The sequence below is a fragment of the Vespula vulgaris genome, chromosome 17, assembly GCF_905475345.1.
Source record: "Vespula vulgaris chromosome 17, iyVesVulg1.1, whole genome shotgun sequence".
Lineage (NCBI taxonomy): Eukaryota > Metazoa > Arthropoda > Insecta > Hymenoptera > Vespidae > Vespula > Vespula vulgaris.
This window is the reverse complement of record NC_066602.1, coordinates 1,627,863-1,646,113: the sequence shown is the minus strand read 5'-3', so window position 1 is coordinate 1,646,113 and position 18,251 is coordinate 1,627,863. Positions and strand designations below refer to the sequence as shown.

The window sequence follows — 18,251 nt, the reverse complement described above, 5'->3', positions numbered from 1 at the left end:
AAAGTTGTATAGTTTTTTATTATTATTTTGCACTATATTTTACACTGTGCAATTTCTCTTCGGTATACTATTGTATAATATTGAACAAAGAAGAAAGTACAATTGGAGTTATCGGATATAGGATATTTTTGTTTAGACGTTTATACGATTATATCGTATAATCGTATATAGAGCCAATTTGTACAGCTGTTGGCTACTACATGATATTATTGCGTGTTTGCGATCCCTATGATACTACTTAGTGACGAGTCCGACAGACTCGTTGATTTTCTTGAGTGATACTAGCTGAATTGCTTGCTTATCGGTCAGTTAATCAATTAAAATAGACTGACAAAAAAAATTCGACGTATAATGTAAAGTATTATGTCACTGTCGATGAATTTTAAGGAAAAATTGAAAATTTCAAAAGACGATTAGATACTTCTGATGTTGATCACTTCGCCGATTATATAATTTATATTATGCAAAGAAAATTGAAAAAAAAAATATTATTTGAATAAATAAAATTTTTGGTCGACGTTTGACAAATGAAAATTCAAAATGTAGGTAATAACGTTCACAAGATATTGTAATTATGAGAAAATTTCAGCAATAAAATTAATTCCTTTTCATTTAATATTATCCATTAATAGGGCGCGATGAATTAATTGAAGCGAAAGCGTTATTACACTATGCAATTATACAATGTGGATTATTTCATATGGTAGTTCGCAGCAAAGGGCAACAGTAAGTCGGCTTAAGAGGGATTGGTGGACAAATCCGGTTCTCCCCACTCACATCATGTTCAGCTCTTTCAACCGCGGAATATGAAGTGTCGATTGAACTGCGTAAAGCCCATTCAAATGAATTACGCGAAAAGGAAAATAAATATAGCCAATGATTTTCTCTGAATCCATATTTTTTGGCACTGTGTAATAAAGAAAGAGAGAAGCTTGTTAACTTAAATAACGCAAAGAGAATTAGTAATATTAAGAAACAAATTTTCAAGCAATATTTCTTGCTCGATATTAACATTTATTTCTAAATATTTTAAACGATAAAAATGGGAAAAATAATAATAGTCGATTATAAATATTCTTTAGTCAATTTCAAAATTGTAAATTGTAAAGAACAGGAATGAAAAAGAAACCAGAAACAAAAAAAAGAAAATAATTTGTCCAGTTAATGCGAGTTCATAGTGAAATTACTTCCTTCAGTCCCACGACATTTCGGTTCTTTCTGTTGCGTAGTACGCGGTATTGATTACCTTGCATAAAATGTAATGGCTCCTACCATCGAGCCCTGCCTTGCAGATCAGCTCGGTCATCCGACGAGGCAGTCTGGTGGAGGAACTCCTCTGCGGAAGTCATCCTTTCAATAATTTTTGATCGAGTAATACGCAAGTAAGTGACAAATAATAGCGTCTATACGTCTATATAATACTTCATTCGTCCCAAGGGAAACTTACAAGCAATCCAAACGGTACAATTTTTTCGTTTTCACTAGTCTTTTGTTCGTTATCGGTATAAGGTAAACTTGTCAGGAGTCATTAATATGTGATTTGTTATAACATTTCAATTCTATATTATGGAAATGAAACTAATTTTCTTCATCAATATCATCCTAATTATTATTTTGTTGCTTCTCGGAAAAGATACTTTATATCGCTAAGAAGCGCGTGACCCGATTTACCTATGATGACTCGACAATTTCAATGAACAATTGAACGTCTATCCTGTCTTCACTAATCTACAAATTGTAAATTATTTCAGAGATATACCAGGTTAAACGAAAGCGAAAGCAGTTTCAATAGCTTAGAAATATTGCAAAGCTGCACAATTGACTGCATGATTATTAAATATTCGACATTCGAAATGAAACACATTTACTTTGGCAGTCCTTGCTCTTCCGTATATCCGACGATAGGTCGTTTATGGATAGCATGAATGTCGGACCATCAAACAGATTAAGAAATGAAACCGTTTTCCTTTTTAATCTTATATTTAAATGGTCGATCAATCAATGTTGTATTTATCGAATGGTAAGATATTTTGGAGATAAGATATAAATTTTTTATTCGAAAGTATAATATGAAATAAAAGATCTGTATCATAGGTACGTTTTATAATCAGTTACTAAATTTTCACAGATTTTATGATGACGACGCGAGTATTTCTCTTGATGAGAGGGACATTAGGTCTCTTAACTATAGCTATCCCGAATATTGTAGTAGTGTATATAAATCAGGAACCTACATATTTATTAACTAATGTAATGAAAAATATTATATATATGGGAAGCAAGATGCTCCATGAAAGAGAGGAGGTAAGTAATAATATAGGAATAAAAGTTTTAATATTTTTTCAAGGAATTTTGCGTTACATGTCATTCGTAATTTAATGTGTCAGATCATAAAAGCAGAGGAGGAAGCTGATGCTGCTCACGAATTTATTACAAATCTTCCAAATGATCTGGTAGGCAAGTTAGTGAGGGAATCACCTAATTATCTGGTTTATGGAAACAACATGTTTCTATTGCTATAGCATTACTATAGCAACCATCGACATCAATATTGAATTTTAATACACGAGGTACGAAAATATCAGATGTAAGTTACTAGCCACGTATCTTATCCACTTTTCTATATTAATTTCGTCTTTTATAATATAGTGCATTGAATCGTGAAAGCAGAAGAGTGGTCCAAGAAGTTGGAAATTCGAACTGAAGAAGGAACATCATTAGCTACTGCTCTTGCGTGCATTATGTGATTGAGAATACCTAGGAAACGGAAAAAGGAAAAAGAACATTTGTGTCTTTCCGACGAAATTTGGAAAAACCAATATGGCATTGTTTTATAAAGTTTGGAACGGTGGTACGAGGAAATGGTTGGGATTTACCTTCTTCAAAGGATCCAAACGTGAGCGGCTTTAGCTGTAGGCTATAAGCGACTGTACTGAGATCGATTTGTCGACCTTCCACGCAGGGCCAGGATCAAATAGGAATTGAAATGAAACTGAGGGAAGTATATCATACATAATAATTTAACATACAGGGACGATCAAAGGATTCACTGTTAACAGGGAAATACTTTTAAATTATACGTGAAATGGAAAATCCACGTTCACGTGATTTTTATTCCATCGATTCAAATTAAGTAAGCATTCGATATTATTAAGAAAGGAGAAATGCTGAATTCTGTATTTGATATTATTTCTCATAACACTCACGACATGTACTTAAAGAATATTCGTAATATTTAATTAGCGTTTTTCTTAAATATTGAAATTTGGACGAAGAATTCGGTAGCACAAAGTATCTGTTTTTAATACGTTCTCCCATAATTATCGAGAAATACCTTCGTTTCAAACCTTTCGGTATTATCTCCCTCAAGTGCACGGCTATCTGCGGCGGTTCGAGTAGCCGGGGATGAGTGAGCGGTCCTGCGTGCGTTTATGCGAACAACCCCTATTTTACCTTCATATAATTGGAGATTAGCTCTATAATTACATTACCTATTTAGATTCATCGTTTGATAGCACGATTACTTATTTTGCAGAGTAATGGATTATTTTCTTAGGAACAATTTGATTTGGAACATAATATACGAAACATTAGATAATTAGGATTATTTTTTTGCATTCTTTAATAGGGAGTAAATTTCTAGGAAAGTGTTTCGGTTCATATAGAAAAATTAAATCAGTCGTGGTACATTGACGTCCAAATTATCCAGGTAACTGCATGATATAGCTAAATGGATAATTGAATTATACAGCTAATCTTATTATCGAATTGTCTGCTTCGTTTGATGAGAGGGAAACTCATGAAAAAATACCTTTCTTGTTTTTAAAATAAGAGAAGTGATGTACGCAGAAACGCCCACTTATTCCCGTCCATTCGAGCTGCACTTGAAAAGCGCGCACGGAGAGGAACAACAATGCATCGTTTAATATCATGGTGCTTGACGATAGGTACGCGGGAAGGTTTTGCGTACGCACAGATCGTTAAATTCCGATCAATACTCGTTAACAGGGAAATTTGTAGACGTGAAGGATCATATATTTTTGCAAAAAAGAGCAAAATTTTGTCCTTTATAATTTTTCACGATTCTTTTCCAACATTATCATCCCTCGCGTTATGTATGAGATCTCTCCGTTTTCTTGTTGGATGTCATCACTATCACTTCTATCGTTTTCTTCCGAATTAATATTCATTTTTTTCTCACCGTGTAAATGGAATTCCTCTTCGGTATTACTTATAGCACGAAACTCACTCGTGTTTGGAAATTTTGCGATTCTCTTAATGAAAAAGAAATAAGTAAGTAAATGGATTGGTAGTCTCAAATTGTATATTACGACATCACGGAATGATACATAACAATAATATAATACTTTCCTGGTTTCCTGACTAATTAGTCGAGGGATCTATTTATACTACTCGAAGTTTCAATACGAAGTGAGCTCAGCTTTGAAAATCTCTTTCCCTCCTGTTTTATGAATACTCGTTTACTTCATCAAATATCACTATATCGTACGAGGCATACTCATGTACTATTACAAACAATCGCTAAAAAATTCATCGCTCTCTTTAAGCAGGCTAGATAAGCATCCAGACCGTTGTGAACGTACTTCTTCTTCATAAAATATAAAAGTATAAATTATAAATGTTTTAGGAAGATAGCCTTTCCATGAAATAATCTTTCCTTCTGAATAGAATTTTCTGATTCTACTTTCTTGGTAATGTCAATATTCTCTTTACGAAAAATAAATAAATTTGAATAACCAAATACCACAAAAAGGTCACTGCCCCAAAACGGGATAAACAAAATTAGATATTTACAAAGTAAAATGATCGAAAGGATATGAATATGCAGAATGATTCATAGGAGGATACAAAGGCAGAGAAATAATCAAAAAGAAACGCATGAATGAAAATTAAAAAAAGAATTATCCTCTACGATAGTTTCGAATTAATAATAAAAAGAGTAGAAAAAATGAGTAGGAAAAATAGTAGAAATAAATTTATTAAATATTTCAATCTATCGCGTTAAATCTATCTATATATTAATCTATCGTATCTATTGGAATGCATTACAAGATGTTGATCCTCAATCTTGTAGGCTTCAATGCAAATTCTCGGAAGACTCAAATGAAAGAAAATCCAAAATAATATATAAGCCACCAATCAGTCGCGATAATCGATTGTGTATCATACATATCAATTTAAACAAGATGCTCTCATATTTGAATATTTTGTTTCGACCTATCAACCTGAATGTTTGGTCGAGGGTTATTTTTTTATACAGTCAGTTGCAAAAGACGTAATTATTAATAGAGGGACATAGAGCTATCTTCGGTAGTCATTTTTAAGTTGATTGCATATTGTTTTTCATTTGAGTCTTCCGAGAATTTGCATAGATGCCTACAAGATTGAGGATCAACATCTTTTAATGCATTTCAATGATTACGATAGATTGATATATAGATTAGATATTTATGACAAGCTTTCTTCTTTTACACACTTCATTGCTTTTTGTTTCTATTAGTAGAAAATTATATAAAATAAAATATAATATAATTATAATTATATAAAAAAGTTTCCTTTATAATACACGGACGTCTATATCATCAGGATCAGAAGTGTTACAGTTCTTTGGTTTTATGCAACTTAATATGGGAAACCAATTTCTATGGCCATTGTCTCCAAAGCAATAAGAATATGATACGATCAAATTAGAAATTTAAAGCAGAATTTTCACAAATATTTCTATTATAATTATTACTCGCCGCTAATCAAGAAAATGAAGAATTACTTACAGCAGATTGCCAGGAATAGAATATACTCGTCGTAGCCATTAATATTCCTCTTTAATGGTTCCTTGAATTATGTGCTCGACTCTCCTGGACGTGTATATTTCTATCCTCTTGATATTTTATTCTGTTAAACACACTTCAGAGTTTTCTGAAAATATGAAAAATGTTCAATTAATCTTTTACTATATTTTCTCAGCATCCTAATTATTTATTTAAAAATTAGGATCCATATTCAGAATTTTATTTTTATCAGAAAAAATGTCAGAATCTCCTTAAAACATTCTCAAATGAACTTTCGTTTCAATCAAATGGATGAAAAACAAAAACTAATAGGTTTGATCGCAAAAGCAAACGAAACCGGATATGTGTCTCGAAGACAACTCGTCTCTACGTTCATCTCTTTGTATTCTTATCATGGACTCATGCATCTCTATTCTAATTGATTAGCTGCCCGGCAAACAAGCAATTACTAGTTTCAGACAAGTATTAAAGAGGAATATTAATGGCTAGGACGAGTATATTCTATTCCTGGCAAACCACTTAGTTTGTTGGACTCGTCAACAGGTAGTACCACTGAGACAGGAAATACGGAGTAGTAACGCGAGATACCAAGCACATGTGCAACAGTTGGCTCCATATACGATTATCCGATTGGTTCGTATAAATGTCTAAAATGAAATATCCTAATTCCGATAACCCTTATTACGCTTCCTCCTCGTTTTAATTTTATAAAATAATTCAAAATTATGCTACAAGTAAAATATCAATCACTGGTAAAATATAGTATATAATAATAATAAAAATAAATTAACCACAGCATTAAAAAATAATAAGAAACTACGCAATTTTCTATAATCTTCTATAAAACAATATATCGTAGTATTAGATATGAACTTGTATTGAAATCATTTTCATAAGATTTTGTTCTTTATATTGCATGCTATAGGCAATAGGATAATTTTATATATCTATCTATGAGTTTATGTTAATGGCGTTATGTTATGCCCTAAAAGTTCTAATTATAAATGGAGGCAGATTTATATTCGCTAATACTTAGGAAGTTCATTACATTCTGTTTAAAATTATTATAAATATTTTCTCTTTTATCTACTACGTTTCTGAATGGAATTTTCTTTATTCTTTTCAGTCGAAAGGCGCATTCGATACATCTATTATTATATATATGTATCGATTTATATTTATATATATGTTCACTTATCCATCTGTTTTTTCTATAATGCCTTACTTACGATGTATATATTAGAGGCAAACTACGAGCGCATATATTTATATTTTTATCTATTATTTCGTGAATTATCTGTGCCGTCTTAATAATTAAGAAGGATGTAAATAGATGGAAGTTGAAAAAGAAAATTGAAAGATAAGAAAGTGAAAATAGATATTTAAATTCAAGAAGAAAAGAAGCGAACGAGTGTGCATTAGGAAAGTGAATCAGTTGATATCGAATTCATATTTTCATATAGTTGTTTAGGATGGATTATTTGTAATTAAATTTTTGATAAATATTTACTTCTTCGGAATATGAAGACAAAATTGACCGAAAAAAAAAGAATAAAATTAAAAGCTAATCGACAAAACTTGAAGCAATTTATTTTTAATCGAGGCAACATCGTGTTCAGACAAAACTCTAAGAAAGAAAAGATAATTAGCATGAACATTGGCTGCATAACTTTCGAAGTATTAGCGAATATAATTCTGCCTCCATTTATAATTAGAACTTTTAGGGCATAACATAACGCCACTTATATAAACTCATAGATAGGTATATAAAATTATCCTATTGTTTATAGCATGCAATATAAAGAGCAAAATCTTATGAAAATGAATCTTCGCGTTGGTTATTCAAAAACTTAAATAAGATGTAACTTATCAAGAACATAAAGAAAAATATCATCGAATCCCATTACCGAATCCAATTATGTAGCCAATGTTCATGCTAATTATCTTTTCTTTCTTAGAGTTTTGTCTGGACACGATGTTGCCTCGATTAAAAATAAATTGCTTCAAGTTTTGTCGATTAGCTTTTAATTTTATTCTTTTTTTTCGGTCAATTTTGTCTTCATATTCCGAAGAAGTAAATATTTATCAAAAATTTAATTACAAATGATGCATCCTAAACAACTATATGAAAATATGAATTCGATATCAACTGATTCACTTTCCTAATGCACACTCGTTCGCTTCTTTTCTTCTTGAATTTAAATATCTATTTTCACTTTCTTATCTTTCAATTTTCTTTTTCAACTTCCATCTATTTACATCCTTCTTAATTATTAAGACGGCACAGATAATTCACGAAATAATAGATAAAAATATAAATATATGCGCTCGTAGTTTGCCTCTAATATATACATCGTAAGTAAGGCATTATAGAAAAAACAGATGCATAAGTGAACATATATATAAATATAAATCGATACATATATATAATAATAGATGTATCGAATGCGCCTTTCGACTGAAAAGAATAAAGAAAATTCCATTCAGAAACGTAGTAGATAAAAGAGAAAATATATAAATTAATTTTAAACAGAATGTAATGAACTTACTAAGTATTAGCGAATACAATTCTGCTTCCATTTGTAATTAGAACTTTTAGAACTATTTGTAAGAAAACAGGTAGTACTTAATGAGGCATTACGATTCATAGATTGAAACACACTTTTATGACAACCCTATAATTAGAAAAATATGGAATCATGTATCTCTATTCTAATTGGTTAACTGACCGGCAAAGCAATACAACTGGTTTCAGACAAGCAACTCAACTGATATGTTTGACTCGTCAATCGATAGTATCACCGAAATACCAAATACGGAATAATATCACGAAATATCCAACACGTGTGCAACAGTTGGATCCATAAACGATTATTCGATTGGTTCGTATAAAAGTCTAAAAAGAAATACCCGACAACCCTAATTACGCTTCCTTCTCAGTTTAATTTTATACAATAATTCAAAATTATGCAACAAGTAAAATATCAATCACTGGTAAAATATAGTAAGTAATAATAACAAAGATCAGTTAACCATAGCATGAAAAAATAGTAAGAAACTATGCAATTTTCTATAATCTACCATAAAACATATTATCGTAGTATTGGATATGAACTTGTATAAAATAGGGCATAACATAACGTCAGTAATATAAACTCCTAGATAGATATATAAAATTATCCTATTGTGTATAGCATGCAATTTGGAACAGAATCTTATGATAATGGATCCTCGCATTAAATATTATAAAATTCAAGTATGATTCTACTTATCAAGAACTTGAAAAATGTATCGGGTGATTCCCAAAATCGATTTCAAATATGCGGCCAATTTTCAGATATTACGGTTTGTATGCTAATCATCTTTTCTTTCTTGGAGTTTCGTCGCTCTGGACTCGTTACCGTGTCCATTAAATGTTAATTGCTCTAACTTTTGTCGAATAGCTTTTAGTTTCTTGTTTTTCTGTTAAATTTTGTCTCCATATTTAGAAGAAGCACGTATTTATCAAAAATGGAGGATCCATCTATGCCAATATACACAAATATAGGAAAATATGAAATTGAGAATGAGTCCACTTACCTAATACATATAAGCTTGCTTCTTTTCTCGATGTCTCTTTTTTTCTTTAATATTAACTTCATTTTTTATTTTGACTTATTTTTCAATTTTCTTTTTAATTTTACATCCGTGGTTTACTGATATTCGTATGACATATATGTATACACATACGTCTATATATATATACATACATATATGTATATATATTTTACAACGCACTGCTTATGTTATACGTATTGAAGGCAAATTATGAGCTTATTTATTTATACATTTATCTATATCCATATGATTCTCAGAAATATATAAAGAGTATATCAGTTTATAGGCAAATATATAAATAAATATAAACATGAACATTAGACTTTAGTACATACAAAGTACACAGTGCGGTGAAATATATATATATGTGTGTATATATATGCATGTATTTACGTATATATCGAATCAGTCTACCATCTGAAAAGAATAGAGAAAATTTCATTCATAAATTTCATTCAAAAGAAAAGAGAAAATATATAAACTAATTTTTAACAGAATGTAATGAACTTACCAAGTACTAGCACAAATAGTTTTAACTCGATTAATAATTACGCCTTGCAGGACTATCTGTAAGAAAACAAATAGTACTTAATAACGCATTACGATTGATAGATCGAAACACAGTTTTACAAGCCGATAATTAGAAAAGGAGACTCAAATATTAACATTCCAAGGGATATTTATATTATTCCAAACAATTCACTAAGCTTTAGTTCAAATAACGCAAATTATAATATTTCCTCTGGTTAATATTATACAATAATATACCCAAGACAAATTACTAGATATAATATATAGTGCAAGAAAATGATAAACTATACAACTTTCTATAGTATATTATAAAACGGTATATCGTAGTATTGAACACAAAATTGTATAAAATATAGTATAATGCGTTAATATCAAGTAGCATAAAATTCAAATAGGATTTCACTAACCGATAGCGCGTTTTTTATAATCTTCCAGATAAGTAACATTATCGCGATGGACAGGAACTTACATATTATTCTAATTCGTCCCTCTCTTGAAACCTCAAGGAAGTTGCTTGTAGGACGATTCGAAACAGAATAAATAGTTTATTCAACTTCCGCGGACAGCTCCTAACATCTTTTATATTGACTCGAGCATGCGCTGTTTCGTTTAATCCCCTCTTTTTCATATTTTCACGATCCCCAATTATCTCTTCACAATGTTACCAACAGTTCTGGATCGATATTAGCGTAAAAGGAAGATTTCTGTTTGCTTTTATCTCTGTTTTTTCTTCTTGATTCTTTTTTCTCCATTTGATTCCCCATGTGATTCTCCATACTCATATCTTTTCGATCATTTCACGATGTAAAAATCGAATTGCGTTTATCCACTTTCCGATGAGGAAAATTTTTTTGGCATTTAATTATTCATATTTATTTATTTTGTGCGAAGAGAATGTTGACATTACCAAGAAAGTAGAATTCAGAATATTGTATTTAAAAGGAATAGTAATCTCTGGGAAAATCTCTTCCTACAATATTTATAACTGATGATTTGTGCGATGTAAATCGGTTGACCGAATAACGATGGCTAGAAAGAAGTATAATAGATCTTTACTATGTTAGGGAAATATTATGTAAATGTTTATTATATGTACGCTTATCGAGATATTTAATCATCCGAGTAAAACATTAGGAAAATGCTGAATAAATTAGAAATATTATGTTACTAGATATATAAGTATGTCGTTGCTATACTGGGTTATACGTAATGAGAAATAAACGAATCGATTAAGATAACATTTTCCGAGGAACTAATTAGTTTGGAATATATGATATATTAGATAATTGGCAGTATAAGTGGATCGTTCTTTGAAATTTTCCTATCGGGAATTAATTTTTCGGAAAAAGTATTCCTTCGTATGAAAGAACTAAATTAGTTGTGGTACATCGATCTGCTAATTAATTAATGCAGCTAAATAGCTAATTGAAATACACTGCTAATCGTATTATCGCATTGCCTGCTTAGTTTAATGACAGGAGAACGAACGACAAAATATCTTTCTTCTTTTGAAAAAATACCTTTCGTCAAAATAAGCGAGGAGATATACGCACGCACACCCACAGAACCGCGGACATATTCCCGCTTACATGCCCTAGCGCGGATGAGAGAATATAAGAGCGTAAGTGTGTGGAGAAAGATAATAACAAATTGTTTAACACGAACGTACACGACGATACGTATGGAAGAACGTAACGTATGCATGCATTTTCATTAAATCTCAATCGTAAGATATTTGCGCTACGTAATAATTTAGTTCGTCCAAATACCTATATTTCTGAAAAACGTACATTATACATTATTTTTAAGTACATAACGTGAATATTCTGACAAATAATTTGGAACATTGAACCAAACACTTCTTCTCTTTTTAATTATATTGAATAATAATATAAACTGACGGTATAACGATGACACGGTGAGATAAACGTACACTACATATTAACGCATAATTTAAAAGCGTGTCCAGGCTAACGTTATTATCCCGAAGAACAATGAATACTTTGATCGTATATGCAGCTTTGATCATTTTCAATGATAAAGCTGCCTGAATACCATTTCAGTTCCATTTGAATCCAGATTCCCTTTGCAACGACAAACAACCCTACGATGAATCTTTCCCATAACACTCCATTATATCCTCTATCTAAAGCCACTTACTTTGAATCCTTTCAATAACGTATATTCCGTATCCTCGTATCACCATATGAATGAAGCTTTGTAATACAGCGCTATTTTAATTGACGATTACCTTGAGGCAATACCATGAGGATCGTCGTGAACACCATTATAAATGTTTGTCCTCTTCCTCCTCTTCGTCCTCTTCTTCCTTGTTAATTGCAACCACGTAATGAAGACGCTATGGAACATAATTATGCGGATCACGTTTGAAAAGGAAATGCCTTCCTTTCGAACCCAGCACGTTGATTATTACTACAGCTTAGAAATACCAAATATGTTTTGGAAACCGTCGGTAATTGTACATAGTAAAATACCGCCGATCGATATTATATAATTCAGTGTCCGCACATAAGATATATGGATATGTATTTTTCTTTTCTTCCTTTTTTTAAATTCGAGCTATAATATAAAGCGGCATGTCATTGCCTAAAAACTGTAACAAGGAACTAAAAATATTAAATAACAACCTTTTTAGATGATAACACTGGTGAACAACTTCGAAAGTCAATTGCTTGACATTCCATAATAGATGATGAATATGTTTTTGACGTAGGATTCTTTGAAAATATTCTCTTATAAATGTATTTGTTCCTGTAAAGTACTATGTATAAGGATCATAATAAGAAAACAGATACTCCTCATTGTGGTCACTTCACACATCATATTATTTTTATCATGACCAAAAAAGATATTGTTTACATGAACAACATCTTTGGCTGATTTTGTCACTTAGTAATTAAAAATATGTATATTAACGCCCGCAAGATATTTTTATTATGAGGGAATATTAATAAGAGAATTAATTTCGTTTCATGGAATGTGAATATTTGGTTGGGTGAGATCAATAAAAATGAAGCAGAAGCATTTGTAACAATATTCTGTTATGGAATATGGATATGGTAGTAAAACAGAAATCATAATATGTCAAATTAAAAGAGATCGTTAGAGAAGTCTTAATTAATTTCATCTTCTACCTTTTCGTCTGTGAAAGCAATAAAGATGCATAGAGTGTAAAAACTCTGTCTGTTCGGCACCCTCTCGGATGTTGACTATCGGCTTACGTAATATAATATATCGTGACCGTGAAACTAACTAATATATTGTAATGATATTTGATTTATATGAATTTGTAGGTATTGAAGAGCATATTTCATTACAAGATATTATCCCTTATAATTTTCTACGATATCTGTGATAAGCTTTGCAGGATTTTCATCCTTATCATCGTCTATGAGATTTTTCCTGTTTTCATATACGGTGGTATCACTATCACTGTTACCGTTTTTTTCTGGATTTATACTTGTCTTTTTGGAATTGCTCTTCACTACTTATATCTTATATCATGTAATGTAGTCGTGTTTGTACACTTCATTATTGTCCTAATAAAAAAAAAAAAAATGAGTAGATGAATGCGTTGAAAATTTCTTTCTACCTCTAATTGTATGTTACGAAACCACCAAACGATATATACCCGAAGAATATTATTTTTCTGATTTTCGGACTGATTAGTCCAGGGATCTACCTATCTACTCGAAGCTTCAATACGGACTGATGTCAGTTTTAAAAATCTCTTACTCCAGTTTTAGGATCGGTTGTTTACTTTATCAAATTTCACTATATATACAGGTTCGTATTATTCTCCTTAAGCGGGTCAGAAAAGGGCTCCGACTGTCGTCAAAGCACATCCCACGTTCTCTTTTCTAAAATCGACTGATATTCTTTCCATATGGCTTAGAAATTGTCATTCTTTGATTCTTTGATTTGTTTTATTGTACCATTTCAATAGAAAACTTCAAAGAAACATGTATTTCTCGAAATGTTGCGATGGAAACAATGATTCCTCCAGAATCATTAAATAAGTGTGAGGTTCTCCCTTAGAAGAAATACGTAAAAGGGAAGAAGGTAATATTACGATAAAAAAATAAATAGGAGAAAAGATTTTATCTGAAACCATATATTTTATTACTATTGCGTAATAAAGAAAAGGAAGTCTTTGTTAACTTAAGCAATAGATATTTGTTTAAAAGAAGAAAAGGTAATAATTTGGAACAATGTTATCAAGGAATGTGGAAGTAGATATAACTTCCGACAAAGAAATTTTTTTACAAGAGAAGATTTGAGTAAAGGAATTACATAGTATCATTCATATCTAATAGTAATATAACACTAATTTTAAGTATAACTTGGATGTACGAAGAGGAAACATTAAAAATTTTTACATGAATTAACGAATAATTTCATAGCAATTAATTCAATGTAACGTAAATAATTACAATCATTATTGATAATAATTAATTATATCATAATAATTATTTTTACGTGAGATTTTCAAGTAGAAAAAAAATGAATAATAGTTTAGACATAATAGACAATTGGTAAGATTCACTAGTTAATCTCTCATATACTTCTGATATATAAAAAAAAAACTACCTAACGAACGGAAAGGGGACATTGTTAGCTAGAGACTTGAAATTTAGGAAGTTTAGGGATGATTCTCGTCTATAGAAATCACTCCTTCGTTAACTTTTCAAAAAATATCATGTAAGTGAATCTGTATATACTTCAGACGTCCTGAAGAATACTTTCACAAGCAATCAATCTGTTCGTACGATTTCAATATTCTCACTAGCCATTCGTTTATATCATCGCTATTGGATGAACTTATAAGTGGCCATTAGTATACCATTTATTACAAAATTCCAATTTTATATTATAGAAATGAAAATAATTTTCTTTACCTATACCATTTTAATTATTAATTAAAATGCATTTAGAAGCAGCCGCTGTACCATTTAAAAGGAATCATCTGATATATTTCTGGTAATTATACAATTAAAATGAACGAATGTGTATCAGAAGTGGACGAAAGTATTTCTATTTCTAAGAGAATTCTTTTCAAATCTTTCACGTGATATGAAACCCAAGTTGGCGAGAGAAGCACGTAAGTATCCGGTTCTTTTATAATATAACGCATTGGATCGTGAAAGTGGAAGAGTGGTTCAAGAAGAAGTTGAAAAATCTAATCGAAGAAAGAACACCGTTCGCTGTTGCTCATAGATTAAGTGTTCTTAAATCTTCTGACATTGGTTGATTGCGACACGATGTTACTATAAATGTAGGTCTGATAATGAATTATCACTATTTTACATGTTTATTTATTGGAAACTAGATTGGATGTCAATTTCGCTAAGTAGATACACGTCGAAGAACTTTAAACGGAAATGAAAGTAGTTAATTTTCTTATGATATCACAATTTTCGTACCATGTAAATACTACGTAATTCTTATCGTCAACAGTTCTGTCGTAAGAAAATTTTTTCGTCGAAATTTATATCTACTTCCATATTACGTGAAAACATTTTCTCAAAATATTACGATCTTTTTTTGTAAACAAATGCATATTGCTCCAATTATCGAAGAGTTCATTTCTGTTATTATTCTAATAATAATAAAAACATGTACTATAATAATAAAAAACATGTATTCGGAGAAAATCTTTCGTCATATTTCTTTGCTTCCTAATATTACCTTCTTACCTTTCACGTATTTTCCCTCCACGAGAACCACACAATTAGTTAATCAAGAAATGGTCAAATTACCAGGATATATGAAAAGAATATCAGTCGGTTTTACAAAAAAGAAGTACGGTCACAACGGTCCGAGGGCTTCTCTAAACCACTTAAAGAGAGTGAGAAGGACTTATCTGCAATGGCACGCGAATACGCCTCGTACGATGCAGTGATATTTGATGGAGTAAACAAGCAATCATAAAACTGAGGAGAGATTTTCGAAGCTGAACTCACTTCGCATTGAAACTTCTAGTGGAATAGATAGATAACTGGACTAATAAGTCAAAAGATCAGAAAAGTAATATTCTTTTGGTTTATATCCTTTCGTGATTTCGTAATATACAATTTGAGACTACCAATCCGTTTACTTAGTTATTTCTTTTATTTATTAAGAGAATGGCAAAATTTCCAAACACGAGTGAGTTTCGTATCATAAGTAATACCGAAGAGGAATTCCAAGTAGACATTTATACGATTAGAAAAAATGAATATTAATAGGGAAGAAAACGAGAGAAGTGATAGTGATGACATCAAGCAAAAAAAAACGGAGAGATCTCATATATACTGCGAGGGATGATAATATGGAAAGAGAATTCATTCAACATTTATCATAGACATCGTAGAAAATTATAAAGGACAAAATTATGATTTTTTTGCAAAAATATATGATCCTCCCTGTCTCCAAATTCCCTTGTTAACGGGTTTTGATCGGAACTTAACGATCTGCACTGACGTAATCGTCTCCTAGCTATCATCAAGCACCATCGTATTAAACGATTTATTATTATCTCTCTCCATGCACGTGCGCGCTTCCGTACGCCATTTCAAGTAGGGTGATTACAGCACGTGTCCGCATACATCTCCTCTATTATTTGGAAAACAAGAAAGGTACTTTTTCATTACTTTTCCTCTCATTAAACCAAGCAAACAATTCGATGATAGGATTAGTGGTATAAATGAATTATCTATTTGGCTGTATCATTTAGTACCCTGATTAGGTCTTTTGCAGATCGATGTACCATGACTGATTTGATTTTGATTCGTTTGAATGGGTACATTTTCCTAGAAAGTTACATCCCATTGGAGAATACAAAACAATAAACCCATTATACTCCTAGTTATCTAACATTTCGTATATTATGTTCCAAATCAATTCGTTCCTAAGAAAAAAATCTATTGTTTTGCAAAAGTAAGGATGTATCCAACGATGAATTTAATTGACAATTGTATTATACAGACGGTCTCCAATGGTATGCTTGGTCTGTGACAGGTAAATAAATGATTTTCTTATTATTACAATAAGAAAGGAGCACACTCCATCCCAGCCACCCTACCTGGCGCAGACAGGCGCGCATCAGAGCATACGTAGATGAAGAGAGATAATAACGAAAGGTCCTTGACGATAAGTACGGGAGAACGTATTAGGGACATCCATTATCATGAAATTCCTTTTAAAAGATACTAAAGAGGTCATTCGTGTTACCTAACAAATTATTCCTATCCAAATTTCAATAGCGATAATTGAATATTACGAATATTTTTTACGTACACGTAGTGAATACTATAATAAACAATTTGAAATATGGAATTCAGCAATTCTTCTTTTTTAATTGTATCGAACGATTACTTCATTTAAATCGGTGGAATAACGATGACGAGAACGTGGACTTTCTATTTCACGTATAATTTAAAAGTATTCCCCTGCTAACGTTATTACTTCCAAAAACGATGAATCTTTCGATCGTCCCTGTTGGTTAAATTATTTTGTATGATAAATACAAAATTCCATTTGACTTACCGTTTGACTCTTCTAATGCATGCAACGTCGAACGGCCCTTCGACAAATCATTCTCAGTAGAAACGCATAGACACTCCAGCTAAAGCCGCTCGCGGTTGGAACCTTTGAATGAAGTAAATCCCTCCCACCTCCTCGTATCACCGTCCCACGCTTTATAAGACAGCACCATATTGACTTTTCCAAATTTCGTCGTCAAGGACAAATGTTTTTTCTTCCTTTTCTTTTTCCTATGTATTCCCAATCACATAATGCATACATGAACAATAGCTAACGATGTTTCTGCCTCGCTTAGAATTTCCAACTGCTTTGTAAACCACTCTTCTGTATTCACCATCCAATGTGCTGTATTATAACAGATGAAATTAACATAGAAAAGTGGATAAGGTACGTGGCTAGTTACTTACATCTGATATTTTCGTACCTCCTTTATTAAAATTCAATATTGTAGTAGATGGTTGCTATAGTAATGTTCTAGCAATAGAAACATGTTGTTTTCATACACCAGATAGTAAGGTGCCTCTCTCACCAACTTGAGTTTCAGATTATTGGCAAGATTTGTAATAAATTCGTAAGCAGCATCAGCTACCTCCGCCGTTTTTACCATCTGACACATTAAATGACGAATAACAAGTAACGCAAAATTCTATGAAAAAAATATAGGAAATTTTATTCATTTATTATTATTTACCTCCTCTCCTTCACCAAGCATCTTGTTTCCTATATCGAATATTCTTTATTACAGCAGTTGAAAATTATAAGGATTCT

At 31.3% G+C, this 18,251-nt stretch overlaps 2 long non-coding RNA genes across 22 annotated transcripts in view; one reads left to right on the top strand and one right to left on the bottom strand.

The window, feature by feature from the left end:
- Positions 1 to 762: 762 nt before the first annotated feature.
- Positions 763 to 18,251, bottom strand: part of LOC127069976 (uncharacterized) — a 60,670-nt gene continuing 43,181 nt past the window's right edge. For 10 of the 21 annotated variants that reach the window (XR_007783811.1, XR_007783809.1, XR_007783813.1 and 7 more), the window contains 2 exons: positions 9,390 to 12,710; positions 4,049 to 5,937 (listed from right to left, as the gene is read on the bottom strand). This is a non-coding gene — a long non-coding RNA (uncharacterized LOC127069976). Of the gene's footprint in view, positions 908 to 1,246; positions 5,938 to 6,318; positions 6,458 to 9,389; positions 12,711 to 18,251 lie in introns of those variants that run through there. The other 11 variants (XR_007783824.1, XR_007783825.1, XR_007783808.1 and 8 more) reach the window with 11 other exon arrangements.
- On the top strand, positions 1,234 to 13,523 carry LOC127069984 (uncharacterized). The gene is made up of 5 exons (XR_007783887.1): positions 1,234 to 1,382; positions 1,752 to 2,020; positions 2,129 to 2,304; positions 2,388 to 2,570; positions 2,650 to 13,523. It is a non-coding gene; the product is annotated as an uncharacterized LOC127069984 (long non-coding RNA).